Here is a 21,099-nt window from a genome sequence, read left to right on the forward strand (position 1 = left end):
TAAGCACTGACATTCCAGTTTATCGCACGGACCTTTTGTTTTTCCTGTAAAATTATGGTTGAGCCTGGCAACTCGAAAATATAACGTCCGAGCGTCACTTATATAACCGTGTGATAATGATTAGCGCATAAGCTTTGCGTGGAGTCGTGCGCGAGAACTTGCACCCAGGAAATGCAAAAGAGAAAATTACAACGATGAAAAAATAACTTGAATGTAGAAGTTACTGGCGGCAGTCCGCAATGAAGGTAGTGTTGCTATAGAGTTCGATAAACAAGATTCCTTTTTCTGGCTCAGTAACTATGGCAGTCGACTGCTGATTACAAGGTCGAGGGTTCGTTCCCAGCTGCGGTGGCCGCATTTCAACGCCTAAACGGAAATGCTAAAACGCCCGTATGCTTTGCGATGTAAGTGCACGTAAAGAAACCCCAGGGGGCCTGCATTAAACCACAGTCCCCCACTACGCCATCTCTCGTAGTCTATGTATCGCTTCGGGACGTTAAACCACACAATCTACAAGTTACAAGACGAGAATTATGCACAAAAAGCACCAAAGCACTTCAGTTTTATTGCTTCCTCTTCCCTCGCCATCGTGGCTCCACACATGCGTCCATACGAAACGTAAAGACTAACCTATTTTTTATTTTACAACACTAAGATTATTGCTATTTCAAGCATAGAAGATATAGTGTTTCGTGGCTAAAAGGCTGTTCTGAGGTCAGACCCCATTATTCTGCAGTCTCGGCACAGTAGAACCTTGGCAGCTGTAAACATCTAACACGTGACAAGTACGTACAGAGTAAACAGCGTAAAAGTTGGGAAACTTGAGAAAGACGTTTTTTCTTAAAAGGTAACAGCGCAAACACAGTACAATGAGAGGAACGTACAACAAGGCGCTGTGTTGTATTTTCTCGAGGTTCTCTGTAAGTCTATCTGCGCATTCGTTTGACCCAGAAAGGCACTGTCATGTATTAGCTGCTTTTTGCACGACTAGGTTACAAAGAACAGCAATAAGAGCTTGCGCAGGCATCTACACGTGAGCAATACTAAGTACGCAATCGCGTGTCCAGCAAAAATATCCTACCTGAACTGCACGCCACCCCACAAGGAAGCGACGCTTTCTTTTAGGTCAGTTGCAACACCTGCCATGCTGCCGGGTCAATTAGCTTGTGAGGAAATTCTCCACCTTGCTTATTTTCTTACCCTGTTTTCTTGCTTGTTTGGCTGATGAGTTCCTAAAATGAGGACCTTTACAACTTGGTGCAGGTCCCGCTAAGGAAATGAACACGAAACCAGAGGTCAAGTATGGGCCACCGACCACTGGGACGGGCTACGACCACGTCGAATATTGCGCTCAAAGTTTAGCTCTGATATTAAAGCTGTTTTCAGTACTTGCCTACATTAATTCTGACTTCTTGTTTTGTCTGGTGATGGTTCAAGGGCTTCGCTCACGCACAACTTGCAATAGTTACGCTAGAAGTACTTCTTAGGTAACGTTCAAGGCAGATAACGTTGGTTCATGGTATTTGACTAGTTTCTCCCGATTTACGGCCGGAAAGCTCACGTGGAGTGGGCATTCAAGCAATTGCTACGCTGGTATGACAGTCTACAAGTTCGTGCTACGTGCAGGTAATTTGGTCGCTCTCTGGAACGCATTCCTTATAGCCCCATATAAGTGCTACGGCGAGGTGACACTCGAAAGGCCCACTCCAATTCGAACGTCCACCCGATAATTCATACGGGCCTATATGTCTGCAAAGCCGGAACCAAAGCCGTATTCTTCACCAACTCGCTGAGGACGGTGCGTCCTCTCTAACGTATACCCCTTGCACGCTTAATACGCTCATTTCAGCAAAATTCTAGAAACGACACGAGGTTATCGTTCCTTGAAGAGACAAGCTTCTGTGTCAGGCGCCTTACGAGGAAGGACTCGACGTTACTTCGCAATGTGCACGCAAACTTTAATTTTGAGCCGGAAACCTCTTACCTTACCTTTCTTGTTTCCTCGCAGCTTCAAAAAAAGGAGCCCTTGCAATTCCAAGTAGAGGGCTGCGGCCATTCCTGGCCTTCTCACTGCTCAGAGACACAAATCCGGAGCACCGACTGCTTTCTCAGCGTTTTTCCGCACTAACCACATGCATGCAGTCGGAATAGCAGCGTCAAGCCTAGATCAGACAGCTCTTCCGTATATGATCTTCGCCTTCGACACAGTGTCGTCAAAGCACAGACGGGAAGGAAGACATGTCAGTAGACGGTCACACAGGAGCCCCGCACCGTTTAATCCAGCGCCGTCATTCCTGCAGTTCGACAGTCATGACCATTCAGCCGCCGGCTTCGTCAGAGAACAGTCACTCTACGGGAGAGGCATATTTAGCTGCCAGCTAGCTGTAGCACTACTTCGTTTTATAATAAACTGCACAACTCCAACCAAAAATTTTAACATTAACCCAACGTTTCGAAGCCGACTCAGCTCCTTCATCAGGGGTGACTGAGGGCTATAGCTAGCGTCTTTTAAGTATGGAGGGGGTGTCAAAGGAACGCCCGCTGTGACGCGAAAGGCGCGAGGGAGGGGGAAGGGGGTTTAGGGTGTTAGTCACGCTGGCGCACTGCAAGCAGGTGGTGAATGGCGACTTTGTCACCAGCTCTTGTCACCCTACTTAAGTTAGGGGCGTCTCTAGCGGTATCAACGTGGACTCCCTGCCTAGCGGTGGTCCCACGCTCGTCGATTCAACTATGTCTACTTTTAGGTGAGTAAATAGCCCCCCGAGTCCGGGCAGTGGCAATTTCTACCTCTATCCCCCTGTGAATATAAAGTACCCGCTTTTTTTTTCCTCTACCAGGAAAATATTTCATTCCCGCAAATTTTTCGCTAGATTTCATGCACTAGAGAAGAGAGAAAAACCCTAAATGTTGTGCACTGCAAATAAGTACAACGAGGAAGCAAGGGAAGATGGGGCATAAAAAAGAATTGGATGTCTGAGATTTCCAATCTGTCATGTTTTATGAAGTGGTGCAAGTAAAAGATTGTCTTTTTAATACTGAAAGCCTCTTCAGTCCAAAAGCGTTTAAATGAACAGAAGTTGTTCACACAGATGAAAACACTGAACGTAACTTGAGCACCTGCAGCGCGTGTCGCAAACCATCGTATTTGACTGCGAACAACATACTTCAAACGAAATGAACCGACTACCAAAGAACAAAAAGATTTTACCTAGTTGCACAGCTAGCTACTAGGTAGCCCGCCGCTTAACATCCAAGAATTTCTTAGTTTACTTTTAACTTTTCCTATCACTTGCTTAACTCAAAGAAATACGTGACAGCTCTGGCCCAGTTATGATGCTTAAATACGAAACCCACGTGGCGAGTGGTGAACTTCACACGAGAAGGAACATTTACGTAATCGTTGCGATAAGAGCTGTGCCAGGGGCATTCGAAGCGTTCTTTCTCCCTTTTTATCCACTCTCTTGTTTTTAGATTACCCTTCGCGATAAACCATGCGCGCCCGGCTCACAACAGCGGTTTTATGCGCATACGCATTTTATGCATGTGCAGGTGGGGTGAAACCACTGGCCGCACCTTGAGCTGTCCTTGAGAATTTCTCTTTCCTCCTGCTCCTTCATTCCGCCTTTGTTTTTATTCCCCCTTTCCAACTTTTTATTCTTTACACTTTTCTCTTTCTTTCCTTTATATCTTTTTCGATCCTTCTTTCTTTCTCCGCGACAAGCGACCGGGTGCGAGTGAAGGATTTAAGAGAAGCTAGAAGTGGCGCGCTTTCCCTTCAAGGTCATCGCGGCTGTAGCTTGTGGCGTTGCAACGCGTTGCCTGGTGGAAACACAGTGAAGACAGGATTATGTGGAAAGCGAAAGTCGGGGAGTAAGCTTTGCCTTAACAAGTTGTCATCGCACGAGCCGAATACTTACACGAGTTTAATGTTCTGTCCGCAGAGACGAGTCCTGAGGTCCTGCAGGTGGCCAGATCCCGGTGCGACGCCTGCAGAAGCGTGGTCTGTTGTCGCTAATGCTGCAACGGGCAGTGCCGACGACACTAATAGCCCTTCTGTTTTCCCAGAGAAGACAAATGCTCCCGCCGCTTACTAATGAGCGCTTGGCGCAGGGTTACCGTTCACCTCATGCACTTACCCGCCCACGGTGCTCTGAGGCCGGTGGTACGCCTTTCATAGTTGTTGCACTACGAAACGCTTTAAACTCTCATCGCTTCCAGCAAGCTGATCGACTTGTGCTGTTGCAGCCGTTTACAAGGTGCAGAATTTGACTACGCCAGGAGCGTTTCCCAACCATCTGGATAATATCGGCCGGGTGCATTGGACAAATTATTTACCGGGCTCCGGCATTTCTTCGGTAGGTTCCTTTACAGTTGATAGCTTCGTTTTATATGCTTTCTTAAACGGCGCAGCTCCGTGTATCCCTCCTGTGTTCGCAGCTTGAAAGCTAGCGGTTGGAATTGTACCTAGCTTGTTCTAAGCGATAGCTTAATTTAAACGCGGGTCATATTTAGTTCTCGCTGATTGTGTTCTGGAAAGCAAGAACGACCAGCCCGAAATCAGTTGGAAGTGTGAATCCAACAAGTGCACAGAAAGTAAAACTTCGATCAGACACCGTTTAAGTAAACCGACACAGTTCGGCGTTTTCTAGATAACCACGCAAGGAAAGTGACTGTACTAAATGGCGGGTTTAAAATAAGGGCTTGGGCACATTAGCAGAAGTGTTGAGGCCGTTTTAAGCGGAGGTTTAAGTTCTTGTTTGGCACAGCAGACTCTGAAATATAAGAAATGATGAGGTAAGAAGGAGTAAAAGTGAATATTGAAATTTTGAAGAATTAAAGTTTTTATTCTAAGGTGAATTAGCTTGCAAAGAAGGTGAAAAGTGAACCATTTGCTAGGCATGGCAAGCTTTTCTAGCTGTCCACACTACCATCCGAGCAAGGATAATAGGAAAGGTGTGTTTACAAAAAAACATTCTTAAATGAATACGAGAAAGGTGCATTCGTTACTACAAGACCTAAAGTCTGGTTCCTGGAATCTTCTCCCTAATGATTGGTTAAAGTAGTGCTTGCAAATGCGAAACTGCTCGCTCGTATAGAGAACGGTGATCCGATGACTGTCGTAAAGAGCGAGAATAATCTTTTTGCCCTACGTCTAGCACTGACTGCTTTTCTTGGTTCTAGTTGTTATTTGTGAAACGGGATTACGCATTTGGGGCATACTTCCAAAGAAGCACAATAGCCAAACGGGCGAGTTGGTGGTACATATTGGTGGAAAACAGCGCAACGACGCGGACAGAGTGGAAGAAAATACAGGACAAGCGCTGTCCTGTATTTTCTTCCACTCTGTCCGCGTCGTTGCGCTGTTTTCCACCAAAATTCCAAAGAAGGTCGGCTCACTTGCCTGTGTGCTGAAAAAAATGAGATTTATCCGCTAACGAACGGACAAACAATCGTGCCGAGTTATTTATTGGAGCTAGAAACTTATTTTTGTGTTTTATAAAAGTGACCTCAGCTATGTTGCCTTGTTTAAATGTAACAATACTTGAAAGTTGATGCTTTTCACCTCGCTAAAGAAAACAAAATGGTCCACGTACAATAGTGCAGTTGTTTATTGTTTACTAGACAATAGTGCATGCTTGAATTTGGTAGCTTGGTATTGTGGTCTTACTGAAGTTTTTGAGGTGTTGCGTGCGCAAACATTGGATGCATTTTTTCTGTGTGTTATCGTCTGCAGACGATTTTATAGACGCATTTTTAGTTTCCTAAGGATGGTAGTAAAAACTTTTGTTGAGAATAACCAAGAAGCGGTGATAGGAGGAGATCTTTGTATAATGATCTGAGCTTCGACGCTTCATCAAATCCTACCGTTGAAAGAAAATTCGTATCTCAAAGATGTATAAGAATTATAAAATTCAAAAAGTTGATTAACAGAAAATATTGGACCTTCTTCTTGACCTTTCTGTAAATAATCATGACTCATTGTTAGTAATCATAGCAGTTCTCAACTTTCCTCTAATTACTAGTGTTCAGTAATTACTGACATGTCCGATAGAGGGATGAAACCACTTTTCAAAAGATTAAAGGACGCACGTTCACACTCTTTTAAGCAGATTTAGTCATCAACCAGTGTGGTGAAAAGATGGCTTGCAACGAGATAACGCCAAGTCAGCGTTTAACTGACTTCCTAGCAAGTTTGCAAAATAGTTGGCAGCCATGCCTTATTTTTACCAGGCAGATCAGTTCATCAGCTCGGATAGGATACCATCTAGGAAAGGCAACAGTGTTATCCTGGAAACAGGTGAAGTTTTAACCAGTGCCAACACTTCAAAAGGCCTGCAAAAATATACGAACTAGCCACATATCGAGACATAACATGGAGCAAATGCAAAGGCAAGGAGTGCAGTGCACTGTCTAACAAATGGGCTTTAGCTCCGCCGTGGGACCGGTGCCTCTATCGTGTGTCGGTGAAGAGCTTATCGATCGCCGCCGTGCCGAAACGTCCCGCCTCGGCGAGAGTGCCTCAAGTCGAGCACCACTCCATCAATGAGGGGTTCGCTGCGCTTGGGTCATATCGACTCGGAGGCGACACGAATGGCTCGACGACCGCTTCCCTGGGGGTGAGTGCGGCGCCCTTTCCCCGCTGCCAGAATAGCATTACACGCCATGCCTCTCAGACGGCAGGGATGCGAGGACTACAAGGCAATTTCATTTTGGACGGTCAGAAGTGTGCGTGATAAAGTAAAGGCATGGAGCATAATTGGGACGCTAAAAATCGCAAGGCCAAAAAAAGTAAATTTTTGGAGATCCACGTTTAATACGAAAGTCGATGGAGGACCCGGTTAATGGCTTTGGTTTGATTCGAGCAGTAATTGAAAAAAAAAAGGCTGAGCACTTCACAGGACGTGTGTTTCGATCCTAGGGCAACATGTGGAAAAGTAATTGTGAACTGTAAATTGTGGGGTGTAACGTTGCGAATCGACACATGGGCTGTGAGAGGCGCCGTTGTGGAGTGCATCGCATTAATCTAGACCACCTCCGGTTCTTAATGTGCATTCACATTGCACAGCACACGGCCGTTTTTGAATTTCGCCTCCCCCGAAATGCCACCGCACAGGCCGGGATTAAACCCGCGACCTTGGTATCAGCAGCCACTGCTGCGGGTTGTAGAAGAGGAGCCGTCGTGCGGCTGCCCGCGCAAGTCATTGGAATGGTACGTTTTTAAGGCACACTGTACAACAAAATGCGCACAGGAAATGCTATGCCATTTTCCGTCCCCTACTTGCCGCGCAGCGTTTGTGGGAAATGCACACTTGGTGGAACAGCACAGTCCGAACAAAGATGAACAAAAGGAACAACGTGCATATTGGGTGGGACAGTGCATCCAGACTAAACACAGTTCTGTGTTGTCATCTTTCTGTATTCGAGACGGATGCGCTGTTCTACCCAATATGCATCTATACCTACTCGCCCTAGTTTCTATCTTGCAACGGTTTATGGGGGCTTAACGTCCCAGAGCGACTCAGGCTATGAGGGACGCCCTAGTGAAGGGCTCCAGAAATTTCCACCACCTGGGGTTCTTTAACGTGCACTGACATCGCACAGTACACTGGCCTCTAGAATTTCGCCTCCATCGAAATTCGACCGACGCGGCCGGGATCGAACCCACGTCTTTCGGGCCAGCAGCCGAGCACCATAACCACTGAGCCACCACGGCGGCTTTCCATCTTACAACGTTCGTGGAAAAAGGAGCATACCAAGTTGCTCGCCGTGGTGCCATTGACGGACCGAACAGGTGGTCCTCGAACGCCCTGTTGTGGCGCTCCGCAGTCCATTTCGTGCTCAGCCTGTAGAAGTTCAATCCGAAATTACGCCAACAAAGGACGCGTACAGGATAAATCTTCGTCTGGAAGAGGTAAGCACCAACCGATCGCAAGAGGTAAACGAGAGTAAGTACGGACATCGGTTGCAAAAACTGAAAGCAAATACTGTACCTCAGGCATCTGCGCCTAAAAAATAAAGTAGGAAACCTTGCTCAAGTCAGCGTGGTAGCCTCCAACAGCACTCGCACTTATGCTCAGATTCGGAGGTTAAGAAACACAGCTCAACCATGTATTGAAAACTTCGGGCCGCCAAGAGTGTCAGGTAGGCCCCAAAAGGCTCGAAAGTGGTTTGCTAACACAAAGAATGGGCGCTTTTTACTACTAAGTGTGTACTCGTAGCAAGTGAAAAAAAAAATCATGCACAAGCTATTCTATTCGATTCAACAAGGTAATGCATGTTTCCCTTAAGCCAAACTAGGTCAAGCGATTTCTTCTACATTATAAGCATCACCAATCGCCGATGCCTGTTACCCGAGCTTTCTCGTAGGTCATATAACGACCCGGAGATATATGGAATATGACGGTCTTAGCAGTCGTTATTAGAAAAATTTATACGGGGTAGAAAAGGTCGTACGTGCGACGCAGGCCGACGTAGTCGAGCTGGACCATCTTGTGCGCTTATCGTGAGCCCGAAACAGCGATGCTCTGTGCCGAGAACCGAGTGCGCCATCGATCTCTCGGTATAACGAGATACCCCCGCCATAAATAGAGAAAACGACCACGGCTGCTTGTGTGGCTGACTGCTGCTGCTGACGCTGCCGCCCACGCAAGACAGCATGAAAGCAGAGAAAGCAAAAAGCGGGAGCCTTCATTAAAATCCCGCTCATGTCAGCGAAGAGAAAAGAAAGGAATATAAAGAGCTTTTGCTCATATTTCATAAAATGTTTTACGAGGAAATCACTTGTCCGTCCCTGCGCGAAAGGTACAGTTTGAACAAAAGAAGGAATCAAAGCAAGTGCCGTGAATACCGTCGCTTAGGACACTCCTCGAGTTTCTTCCGTCCTATTTGAAGCGTGTTTTGCTGACGTCAGAAAAAAGCAAACGCGAGCGGCCCGCTGTACACAAGACTCGAAAGTAAATTTTACACCCGCAATCAGAAGTTGATGGAAAGCATAACTAGCGAGAAAAATTGCTTGCTTCGCCCTCTCAGCAAGCAGCTTGGAGCCGATGTATGCAACCTGATTCTGAGGCTGGTAATTACGCAATGCACTATTAAATATCAGGCAACGCGCCCAGGATGCAAAGAAATTAAATTTCTTCGCCAAAGTAGCGTTCCAGAGAGTTTTGAGAGCTGTATTACATAAGAAACCGAAGATGGCAAACATGACTCGTTGCCATAATTTAAGTAGCTTCTGGGAAGCAAAGATCTCGCGCTTGTCAGAGCCTTTTACAGAGGCATAGGCGGAATCCCACATCGTTGCGCGAATAAGAAACCCAAACCGAAAGGCAAGTTTCAATGTGAAGGCATTACTAGTCCCGTAAAAAGCCGGCGGCATGCGTGTATTCGTGTGCGCGCGCGCGCTCACAGATGGTCAGAAACTGCCAGCGACGGCAAGAAAACCGTGTGACGTCATCAAGCAGCAGTATGATGCACGCAGCAAGCCGAGCATCGTCATTTCGGACAATCTTACACATGTCGTTCTTGTATATATACCCTCCACTGCTCAAACTCCATGTGGCGCCAGTTTTTCCCGACATTTGTAGCAAAACTGCCGCAGCCCTTACTGGTGCATCGTTCCGGGGGGTGTCACACGATGTCTAGTTGCATATAGCTTACATTTGCTAGTCAGTCTGAAGGCTAGATTGCGACAGGGATTGGAATCGACAACATATGCGCCTTCAAATGTATGCCGCCCCACCTCCTTCGCATCAAAATTTCGACGCAACCGTTCGTCGTACAGCTTTCTGGGTGACGTCATACTCTCGTGTGCGTGTGTGGTTGGTGGGTTGCGTCATACATCACGCTACCGGAAACGGCGCAACATTAGAGCGCGCCATTTCGTCGCTGGATTTTATTGCGGTGGGTTGTCTTTGTGCTCGTGCAATCAACAGTGACCAATCAACGCCTTTGCATTCCCAAGCGTAAGCAGTCTTGCGTGTCTGACTGTTTTATGCACCGGCTGATGGACAAACGCGTGCCACATTTCACCTTGGAAGTTTGTCTCGAGGAGTAGAGCTTTCGCTCTAAAAAAAAAAAAAACTGCCGAAAATGCGAAAATGGGGTGAAGCATTATAAGGAGGCTCCGTCACGCTAACACCGAAAAGCGTAGGATGAGCGCTCAGTTTTAGCCTGCTTTACGAACAACGCGGACGTAAGCGAAGGGAACGCACATTGGCGTCAAAAGGGCGAAGCTGCATCTAAAAAGTAAAAAGAAATTACCAGTGACGCTCCGGCCGGCGTCCGAAAGTAGCGTGTAGTTGGGTTCGGGTGGCCGGTGAATGCGCGGATCGACAGCTGCCGTCGCCGAGGAGATGCGAAGCTCTGAAACCGAAACTACGCTGTCAGGCAATTTTCTAGGCCTACCGAAAGGGCCTTCCGACCGTCGTCAAACTTGACTTTAAACGCACTTAAGACGTGCGCAGATTACGATGAACCGTTCAACAGGCGGGATTTTTGCACGATCGCTCGGCCTGCTGTTACACCTCTTCTCGCTCCTTCAGAAGCCTTGAGCCGAATTCCGCAAGAGAGCTTTCTCGCGTATTCTACTTCGCCAGATGAGATGGCGGAGCTGACGCTGGGTGAGTTATGAAGGCGACAGAACGAATGCCATGGCTGTGAGTGTTAAGTATGCAACACATTATGGAAGGATAAAAAAAAAGGAAGCGCGTGCTGGTTTTTATTGTTCGAAGCAGATGATGGTGACCTTGTTCTGCAATGAGGAGCTATATGTGGAAAAGCCCACTTGCGGAATTTCGCATCAAATGTAGCGTTCAAATGTGAATGGTGCACGTGATAAACAATGAAGAAGAAAGCCAACAAGACATTTGTGTTGTTTTCCTGGCACATTAGGCTCGATTGTCGGGTAATTTTTTTAGATATGGTGGTTTTGGCATGGCTGAACTGATGAAAGTCGGCGCAGTATACGATTCATGGCGAATTTTCGAGAATTTTTGACTATTCGGAAATTCTCGAATAGGAATATGCAGTGAATATTAAACATATTCGAATCATATGCATAATTTTGATATTCGACCTGCCCTAGTAAACAGTAAATACGTAACGAAGGAAGCACATAGCAATTTTAACATACACAGCTTAAATACGCAGCTTATTTTCAAGTGATCGTATGGAACAACACAGCATCCACGGAAGCTACGGTGGCTGCAGTCGCTTCTTATTTTCAGTACAAAGAATATCTGTTACGGGTCCCAATTGAACTTATTTTTGGAAATGTGGCGGAGAGTTTGAAGGTTGCTTCACTTCCGCCACCGGTTGGCCCGGTATTGCACTGCCTCCGGGATCGGCCTTGGTCTTTATACCGCGCGTCTTTTCTATCCTGCCTTTCTATCCCATCTTTCAACTCTCCTACTACCTGCACGTGGTAGCGATTGTGGCTCGGCTTGAGCCAGTGGGCAGGCCTGTGCACTTTCCTTTTTTTTCTTCCTTGCAACAACAGACAGACAGACCACTTCGGTAAATATTGCAGTTGACAGCTCTAAGCAATAGAAATTGTTACACTGCTCCCTTTTTCAAGGCATTTCCGAATAACTGCTACAATTGGAGCAAAAGTTAACATCAACAGTAAAAGAAAAGAAGAACCACGAGATAATTGCATTTTTTTAAATATTTCAATGCTTCCTTTCTTCGTGTAATGCACAGGCTCAACTATCGAAGCTAAGTAGCATGCTGAACGTCGCCTCGGGCGCATCACACACCTCCGACTTTCTCTTCCGCTGGCTGCTGTTGCTACTGCCGCTGGGACGGTCTCTACTCCCAATTTCAGAACCGCAGGTTCTCAGATTCCGAAGAACGAAGCAATAAAAAATGAGTGGGCAATGCTCAGCAGTGGTGCCGCACTCCTTTTCTGATGCGCGCAGATGCAAGACTAGCGTTGACTCGGAAGTCTGACCTCTGGCTGACTGAACCATTGCCGCACAGCATAAAGGTGGAGTGAGAGAAACAAGAACTGTCGAAAGCCACAACGATCATTCTTGTTGGCGACCCACATTGCTTGGCTGATGCGACACCGAGCGGGCCCTTGCGGAGCTGATGAGTTTTGTATAGGGACCTATTAATCAGAAAACCAATCCACCCTTTTTCTCGCACTGCGACGGGAGGAGCTGAAAAGTGAAGGCGACGGCTTTCACTTTTTTCACTCGGCTCTCTCTGCTCACTGGCCTCTTCAATCGGTGTTCAAAGCAACAATCTAGTCCGGCTGTGTCACTTACGCGCCACCTGGATCACACTTACTACAGTAGACTGCGCATTCTCCCTTGTCAGCATTCTAGCCGACTGATGCTCAGCTGGATTACATTAGTTGGTCAGTGATGACGTCAGTGAGTCTTCGGGTACGGTATACAGCGCCGACAACGGGCGACGATGGCGTACTCCGGATTGGATATCGTCCCCGACACTGGAACGATTTTGAATGTTCCTATACATACGACAAACAACACTAATGAGCCTGTAGCAGGCCCCCGTCAGTATCGACAGAAGGCATCGACAAGCTGATGCAAAATACGCGTTGCATTGCCACGCGCACGTGGCGCAAACAGGGCAATTCTGTTCGGGCTCTCTTCCTTGGAAGGGGTGTGGTCACGTGTCACGCTGTGGCCAAATGGCGGCCTTTTTCAATGTTTTGTGACTGACTTGCACACGCACGAAGAAGCCATACGTTCACCTGCGTAATTCAATCGGTGGAAAGGGAGGTGAGTAGCGACAGTATAAAATAAAGAATATGCCATTTCTCAATGAAGAAAAGCAAAGCGGAAACGTTTGGAAACATCTTGAATAAGGGTTGCAAAACATCTTCATTCACTAAAGTTCGCACAACTTGGAAAGTAACATGATACCGAATGCAAGTCAGTCTCTCACGCTTTCTGTTACCCCCCCCCCCCCCCTTCGACGGACGCTTCGATCACATCAGCACAAATGGTCGCAAATGCTGTTGTCAGAAAACATCCCGCACTGTGTTGACGAAGGCGGTATTCCTGCAAGAAGTTGAAAACGACCTAGGTTGCTCCTTGCCGCAGCATTACTTTTAATGCGGTAAACCCCGACGTATGCCAGCGTGTGCGGATGTTAGTAGGTTGCGTGCTTCTCCGTTGCCCCGGCGTAAAGGAAATCAGCATATAGCCGCCGATACTGTCGTTGTTGAGATTCAACCTTGTTCACTTGGATGCTATTGTTCCCAGGATAACTTTGGAATATTCCGGTTGTAGCAAGTTTGTAGATAACAATGCTATCAAGTTTGTATATAACAATGCTATCACGAAGACAACTAAACTTTCCTCTATCCACACCACTTTGCGCGTCTCATTTCTCACAAGCGCTAGTAGTTAACTTGCACACGTCTGTGAAAGAAATTCCACTAAAAAACCAAAACTAACTTGTATACATACGTCATCGTATATTAAATTAGCGATGGTAGGGTGCGCACTGTCTATATTTCTGTGTTCGTGGTGACAGAAGCAGCCCAATCTCTCATCAGGCGAGCATTTGTAGCAACACAAGTTGCTTTCGGAACACACACTGCAGATAATTACCATCAACAAATTGCTTACTCGACGGCTTTTTTAGGCGGCGTCTAAGATAGGCTATAGGATTTTTCATGCTGTCCACAACTTCTCATTCAAGCCCCTGCGCTGAGGCTAGCCAAACAGTTCCCGAATAGTATGACATCACCTGTCAATTGAATCGCCTTAGTTGCTAACCCGAAGCAAGAGTGTATTCCTGGCTACATCAGTAAACATCGCGATGATCGCTACACACAAACATATGGTGCGTAAGAAAACAGCAGAAAACAGCGCAGTCTGCTCCTAACAAACTACACGTCCCGGCACAGACGTAGCAAATCACCGCCGCCGGCCCCATTGCCGGCCAATTCACTCAGAGCCCATCCTGTTACGTTCTCGGGGGCTGACTTAGAAGACCGTATACAGGAACGGCACGTGGGCTGCGCGTTGGATCGGGACTTGGGCAGAGTACTTATCTAATATCCGCTGAAGGCATTTTCGGCCCCCCTTCAATGAGGCCGCGTCGCTCCAAGTAGGGCACCGAATGACAGTGCATTAGGGAAGAAAACACGCCTCCATTCGAGTCATGGGCAGCCGGATCCGGTCCATATAGTCAAGCGGGCTAGACCTGCACTCATTATAATGTACACGGAAGGAGGCACAGGGTCTTCACGATATATGCAGCTTATTGCAGCACAGCTACGCAGCGGGGAAATTAAAGGAAAGGGTTGGTGGGCGGTAGCCACTCTCTATGTTACGACTGGCCGGTTCGTTCTCGCTGTTTGAAAAGCGTAAATCGAAGCAGTGGTAATGAAGGAAAAGTGACGGGGAGAAATTGGAGGTGCGGGCGAGTACTGGAGGGAGGAAGTTCGTTCCTTTCACAGCAACGAATCCAGACAGCAAGAGAAAGCGCAGATGCGCATGCGCACTGCCAGGTGAGAGACAAACAGAGCTCGTAGAAGATCAATGGAATCTGTCAAACGAACTTCTTGGCCCTCACGCTCACAAGCGGGCCATACAATCAGTGCTAATGAGCAAGTGGCGCGCGCAGAGCCTGCAAAAAAGGAAGCTCTCGGTATTTTTAAGTGCACACGTGTCTTGTTGTGAGGTTGTCGGCGAGAAATAAAGGGAACGCGGAAACATTCGTTTTGACAGTAATGGAAGCTCCAGTAGTTTTCACTTCAGTTGAGAAGTGTCTGCACTAATGAGCACAGGGAAGGACACATGAAGATGAGGACCTATATTGACACGCACATGTGCTTAGCGATACATGTGTTTAGGATTACCCATCCGCTATACTGATAAAAGCCGACGGGCGGTAGCACTATAAAAAAATAGCGTAGACTTGGTTGAGGTTATCATTCCGTGGGTAAAGAAAAAGAGAACGAAAATGAATATGAATGATAAAAAATCAAATCAGGTGCGTAGTATCATGCAGAACGCAGTGGGAACATGATACACGAGCGAAATAGTCGCAGAAACAAGGGAAACGAGTGAAACAGTATCGACCGTGTTAGGTGTAATATTTAGGACTGCGCATAGTTACTAGTGCGCAGGTGATCACAAACTTAGGTAAGAGGTTGCCGAACCCACAGTGCTGAGCGAGTTGGAAAAGTTTTCGCACGAAGAGCGGCTATATGAATTCGGGTATTCAGGAAATGATTTCCTCTATGTTCTCGACATGCGCCCCAGAAGACCACCGCGTTCGGCAACACAAGGGGGAATAGAAAAGGTAAGGGCAGTCTGTTCAAGGAGTGTGCGTAAACGATCACAAAAGAAAACGCTTTGAAGACATTCGTTGTCCCAGTCCAAATACGCCTCAGGTGACTTCTTTTCGTTCTCTGTCTACCGCTAATGGTATGTGCCGCTGGCTTCAAGAATGAACGCAAAGAAAAACTCATCAACGTGCTTACGACACCCAGGTAGGTTGGGACACCCATCTGGACCCCCAGTGTGGTTGCTTGCTTTTTCCCTCTCTTTTTCTTCGGGCACAAAATCTCGAAGCGTGGCGATCTGGCGGGACTGGCAGAAAATTCCATTCGACGGAGACGCTGTGAAGATGCAATCGCAACTGAGGTGGCGGAAATGGGCTGCAGGTGGGAATTCGTCGCGATCGATACGAAAAGAATGCGGCCCTCTTCTCGGTCGTGACCGCGAGCTTCAGGTGAACGCAAATGAAAGCCGTACGCCACCAAACGCCTGTATACTCGTGGCTGTCGAGAATACGTATGAGCCCATAGCAGCGCAGTCGTCAAACACTTCTCGGCATGACGACCTGTGGAATGTCCGGCTGCATAGTTGCACCGGTGCGGGCAAATGGAAGCGGCCGGAGAGTCCGAAATCGAAGGATTTCAAAAACAAAAATACAGCCGAACAGTTTCTGTTTCCTCTTAGATGACCTTCACGTTTAAATGTCGAAGATAGCGGGCACAGTGGCTATTTTCCGGCGGCCCCTGGGAGCCCGACAGCCCTATCCTGTTGGATGGATTATTTTATCGGCCAGAATAACGAGGAGGGAAACGCTATCCGACAGCGATGTCTGCCACAGTGAGCGATCTATAGGGATCTCACTTTAGAGGCGTGAGCAATGCTTGAAACACAGTTCAGTCCGGCTGCACTTGAGGCTCATTTACTTATTTTGGACTCCCTCAGATAAGTAAAATTCGGTAGAAAAGAATAGTAACACGATAACGAAGCTTAAAGCCTAGCATTAACAGTTTAACTTTCTAGAAGTTCCTCAAATTCAACTCCAAATCAGCTGCCTCAAACCTAAATTTTATTATGGAGAAAGCAAACACTCTAGAGCAGAACAAAGACCGAGCTAGTTGAAAGGAGAAAAAAAAAAGACTATTCTTCACGAGCAATTCGCCTCTCCAGCAAAGTATACCACGTGGGCACCTAAAGATCGCCTGTCATTTTTTCTTCACCTGCTATTTGCGTCGAGCCCAAAGCAAACGGGTCTATAAATCGGTCAAGCAGTTTACATTGGCCCTCTTCCGAGGGTGCACGGACTGACCTCTGACGTCATTTCAGGCCATCTCGATGCATATTCACGGCTCGTTACCAATAGAAGTTATTTCGGATACACTAACTGACTTGTTTTTTTTTTTATGCATGCTGAGAACACATTCAAAGTACTGTTGCCAAACGTCGGCGACCTTCATGTACATAGGATTGATGCACGAATGTTCGATTGGTGAGCAGTGTCAGCAGAACACCGCTCTTTAATATGCTTAGAGTGCCAAATCGTTTAGCCCGACATCCTAACGCGACTTACGGAGTATAGTCACAGGCACATTATTTTGCGACACAAGCTTCCGCTACCTGCCGCGGTTGCTTCGAAATAAAATTGACAGCAATGAAGCAGACAATGGACACGGACATACGTGCAGAACGAAGCACACAGGTGACCCACCTTTTTTCTTTTCCGTTCTCACAGCGACGCAACCCGCAAGATGTTGCCGTTTCCAATGGTAGTTGTTCCATCTACAGTTACCTCCTGCTGGTCGTCCTTTACGCCGGTGAGAAGGTTCGAAAGCAACACGTGACGTGACCTCACGACAGCAACATGGCGACAGGAGGCCGTAAGCAAGTGCAGAACACTAAATGCGTCCGAAGCAACACGCCGGCATGATTCTGACGAATATTGAACATTCTTCAGCGTTCCCGATTAGTCCAAACCCCTCCAACGCTGTTACGTAGCACTGCTTCGCCAGTGTCCCCTATGACTCATCGCGTGGAACCACCGTCGCAACCAGAGAAAAGCAGCAAGCGAGTGCAGGTAGTGACTGTTTCCTAGTCATGTAGAATACAAGTGCTTGTAATGTACAAAGGTCAAAGCCATCACCATTTGGTTGAAGCGCTCCGCTACTCTCAAAAGAAGTTCAATATCGCAAATTACTCTTTGCGCCAACAGTACCCTAACTTTTACTTCTGAAACCTGTAAACTGTCCGGAAACAGGTTTGGCGGCGTAAAAAAATGCTGGTTGTAAGAAACGTGTTTCAACACTTTGGGTTATGATTTTTATTGATCTATTAAGTTCCGGTCTGGTATTTCAAGGTCACAAGTCATGAAAGATGATCGAGCCAGCTGGCTCACGGAAAGCCGCGCAGCCTCCCCTGCTTAGTATTCGATTGAATCTGGCTGTGAATCGCTATCTTATGTGGTAGTTACAGAAAGGCGAGGTGCCATTCGCATCCCATCTTCTTTAACCGCAAATCACTGATGTGAGATTTGGTGTGTCCAAAGCGGGAGCTTCGCTGTCGAAGGCTGTAGGGACCACGAACTCAGTCCAATACGAAAATACATTCAAACATTAATGTAACGGTTTCTCGAAAAAAGATACACGATCATCGCCTTTTAAAAAGGCACTCAGTGCAGTCGCAGAATGTAATGGCAGCTTGCGCGGAAACCAACGGAGGCTGTGAGCCGCGAAATGCGCCGACGTACATTTCACTACACGCCAGGCGCAGGGAGCTCGCAACGCCTAAAAGAGACAAAGAAAAGAAATTCGTAAGCGCCTTTTCTGCAGTCAACGACCACTTTTGACTGTAAACTTGTTGCGAGATCCAGCCACACCGTTTTAACGCTATGGCGTTAACGGCCTGTGGCCCCGTGTCACAGAGAAGCCGGCGTCGGTGTCGTCGACCGTTAGCAAAAAATCCACAAGACATCCACAGGAAACAACCTAGGGGAGCAGGTGGGCCAGCTGCCACCACATTGTGAGCACACTGGTGGCCACCCTGACAGGTGGCAGTTCAAGTTTATGATTGGTCGAAAGGGGTTGCTCGGGAAGAGCAACCCGGGTCTCACAAGCCCCACCGGTGGCAGCACCTGCCATCGCAAGGCAGTGGCGCATCGCTTAACCGCTGCACCACTGCGTCAGGAGTGGTATGAAGACTCCCAGGGTTCTATGAATGTAAAGTATAGAGAATGACCAGTGCCGCATATGTGGACATTAGATTAACTCCTTAATGGTATCACGTCATACCCTTAGGATGGAGCTTAAGTGCCTCCTTTAGCTTTTTCTTGCTCTCTCACTAGAAGTACCCACTTTGCTTTTTTTCTTGCTCGGCCGATCTACCTCTTTTGCGCTCGTAAACTCGCTGTACCGTCCTGCACTCTACTGTTTTTTCATAGTGATGCGCTGTATACCTGTGCTGTACTGTCACCGTGCTGTTTTGTGGCTGTGCAGTTTTTTCCCTGCCCTTTTCTATCACCAGTACTTATGGAACGTGCTGTTTTGCGGCCGTGCAGTTTTTTAGCTGCGCCAATTATGTGTGCTGTTATATGGCGCGCTGTTTTGTCGTTAGCGGTTTTTTTCCTGTCCCCCTGCAACTGTATACCGGTGCAAATCACAAGTCTGTGGTTCTCTTATTGCCCTCTCTCTCTCTCTCTCTCTCTCTCTCTCTCTCTCTCTCTCTCTCTCTCTCTCTCTCTCTCTCTCTCTCTCTCTCTCTGCGTGTGTTCCGCTCCTTTGACCCGTGCGTCTAGCATCGACAAACACGTTATCGTGCGCGCGTAGTTTCGCATGCAGAAGCGGTATTTCCCAACAACCATGATATCCTTGAAAGGCACATTTCACCTTTCCTCCCAAGCCACTCAGGCGCAGCCACATGCAGCTATCAGTGCACACGCATTAGGTCAGAAAACCCCCAATTCCAAATGCAGCACAAGGTCGATCTAGGCAACGCATTACAAGTGAAATAGAGGTTGCACCACCCGGTTCGACTGAGAGCGCGCGCGTTCCACGAAACATACGCATGCAGACAGAAGCTCACTTCAGCCTTAAGACAGTGGTAAAAATAAAGAAATGTGGACGCAGTCGATATAGCTAACGCTCCTGGGAAAGAAACCCATGCGCTTATGGCGCAATTGGGACTCCTTTACATGTGCCTTCGAAAAATTCACGCGCCTAAAGAAAAGCGAAAGATGTAAAATTTATCACCGCTGCCATATGCTGTCCGACAAGACGTCACCTTTTCCAGAATTTATGGTGATTCGGGTCATTGCATGCGATTGGAAGTTTTATTTTTTGATGAAAAAAAAACGTCGTCTTCTCTCAGTTCCATTCTCATTCTCTCCGTGCTACTCCCTACAATTCAGAGAGTCGCTCCTTTATTGTCTTACTCCACTATTGTCGTATGGGCTTGATAAGGCTGCAAAAAGTGGTGCAAGTAACTTCCCGCAAAAGATCGCACACTCTTCATTTGATTCCTGTCTTTCACTTTTTACAAACCTCTCAGTGCGAGCATGTAGTCTTGCGACTAACAATGTAGGTGACTAAAAATTGAGCTTAGTGTTGGGAGCCGCCCTTTGAATCATTGAGTTTTGTAAGACACCGTCCAAGGCAGCGTGTACCAGCCTATAGTCTACTACGTCTTCCATTCAAGATCATGTGCAGTCTTCTTCTCATCTTCATTTAGATGTTATCTCTTTGTCGCATACCTCGTCGGACAGTGTTTAGCCTTCGCTATCTGAAACAAACTGTACCTCACATAGGTAAATTTGTATTTTGTTATCAAATGGCAGGTATTCAGTGCGCACAGGAATTAGAATACAAGTTAGTTCGTTCGCCACTCCACCCAGTTTGGGCGCCTTAAAAGGAGAACTCTGGGTAAGCACTTACTCTACTTTTCGTCGCTATTACTGCGTGCCGCCATCATTGTTGAGGTGTAGCACCGCGACGTTTCCATTGAAAACTTTCATATTTTGCAACAAAATGAATTCCTTCACCCTTTTTCACCCCTCCTGTACACTATAAGTCGGCGCATCACTTAAGGACAGCTTGCTTTGTTTTTTTTCATCCAAGCAGGGTTGCAAATACGTCCATGTTTACATGTCGGGGTTCCGCAACTTTAGCACACAGCCATGAATACTTGAACTGCATGCCAGCAGAAAGCGCAGCTTGGGGCAACAATCAATGATAAGCTTTTAAGCTTGATCACGAGTCTTCCACGACTGTACGCGGAGGCCCGGCTTTGCACTCAAAGAGTCTCCCTTTCTGCATTTTTCTCTGGGGTCGCCGATCATCACTGCTGCTTCAGGAGCCTAGTAGACGGCACACAAAGATGAATTTATTGATGGATTTCTACGGGACATTAAAACACATGGGTCTACGATGTAGGGCGTAGCGGAGGGCTTCGAATTCGTTTATTTATTTTCGAAGGAAGCCAGTCAAAAAGACGAAGGACGAGAAGAGAAAGGCACACAACTACGCCTGGACTAACAACTGTGCTTTTCTGAAGAGAGCACCTTCCCAGCAAGGCTAACAGGGCATGCGCAATGCAATCAGCAAAATACATCTACTAAGGCTAGGCATATCCTGCTAGGAGAAATAACGTTAGCGTGACGGCGTCCCTGCGACGAAGACGCTTCCCCTCACTGCATATGTGTACGCAGCCGAAGTTGGCAGCGGCTGTGACGGCACTCACCTCACCGAGGCCCCGGACATTGAAGTAAAAGAAATAGAAAAATAGGACTGCAAAGTAACTGAAAGGTATGAATTAGGAATAAATTTTCTTTAGGAAGCTTTGCGCGGGG

General features: G+C 47.1%; 1 pseudogene; it reads left to right on the plus strand.

Moving 5' to 3' along the window:
• The first annotated feature begins 11,207 nt into the window (after nucleotides 1-11,207).
• On the plus strand, nucleotides 11,208-11,355 carry LOC144126390 (U2 spliceosomal RNA; annotated as a pseudogene).
• The last annotated feature ends 9,744 nt before the right edge of the window (nucleotides 11,356-21,099 follow it).

This window comes from Amblyomma americanum, chromosome 3 (genome assembly GCF_052857255.1).
Source record: "Amblyomma americanum isolate KBUSLIRL-KWMA chromosome 3, ASM5285725v1, whole genome shotgun sequence".
NCBI lineage: Eukaryota > Metazoa > Arthropoda > Arachnida > Ixodida > Ixodidae > Amblyomma > Amblyomma americanum.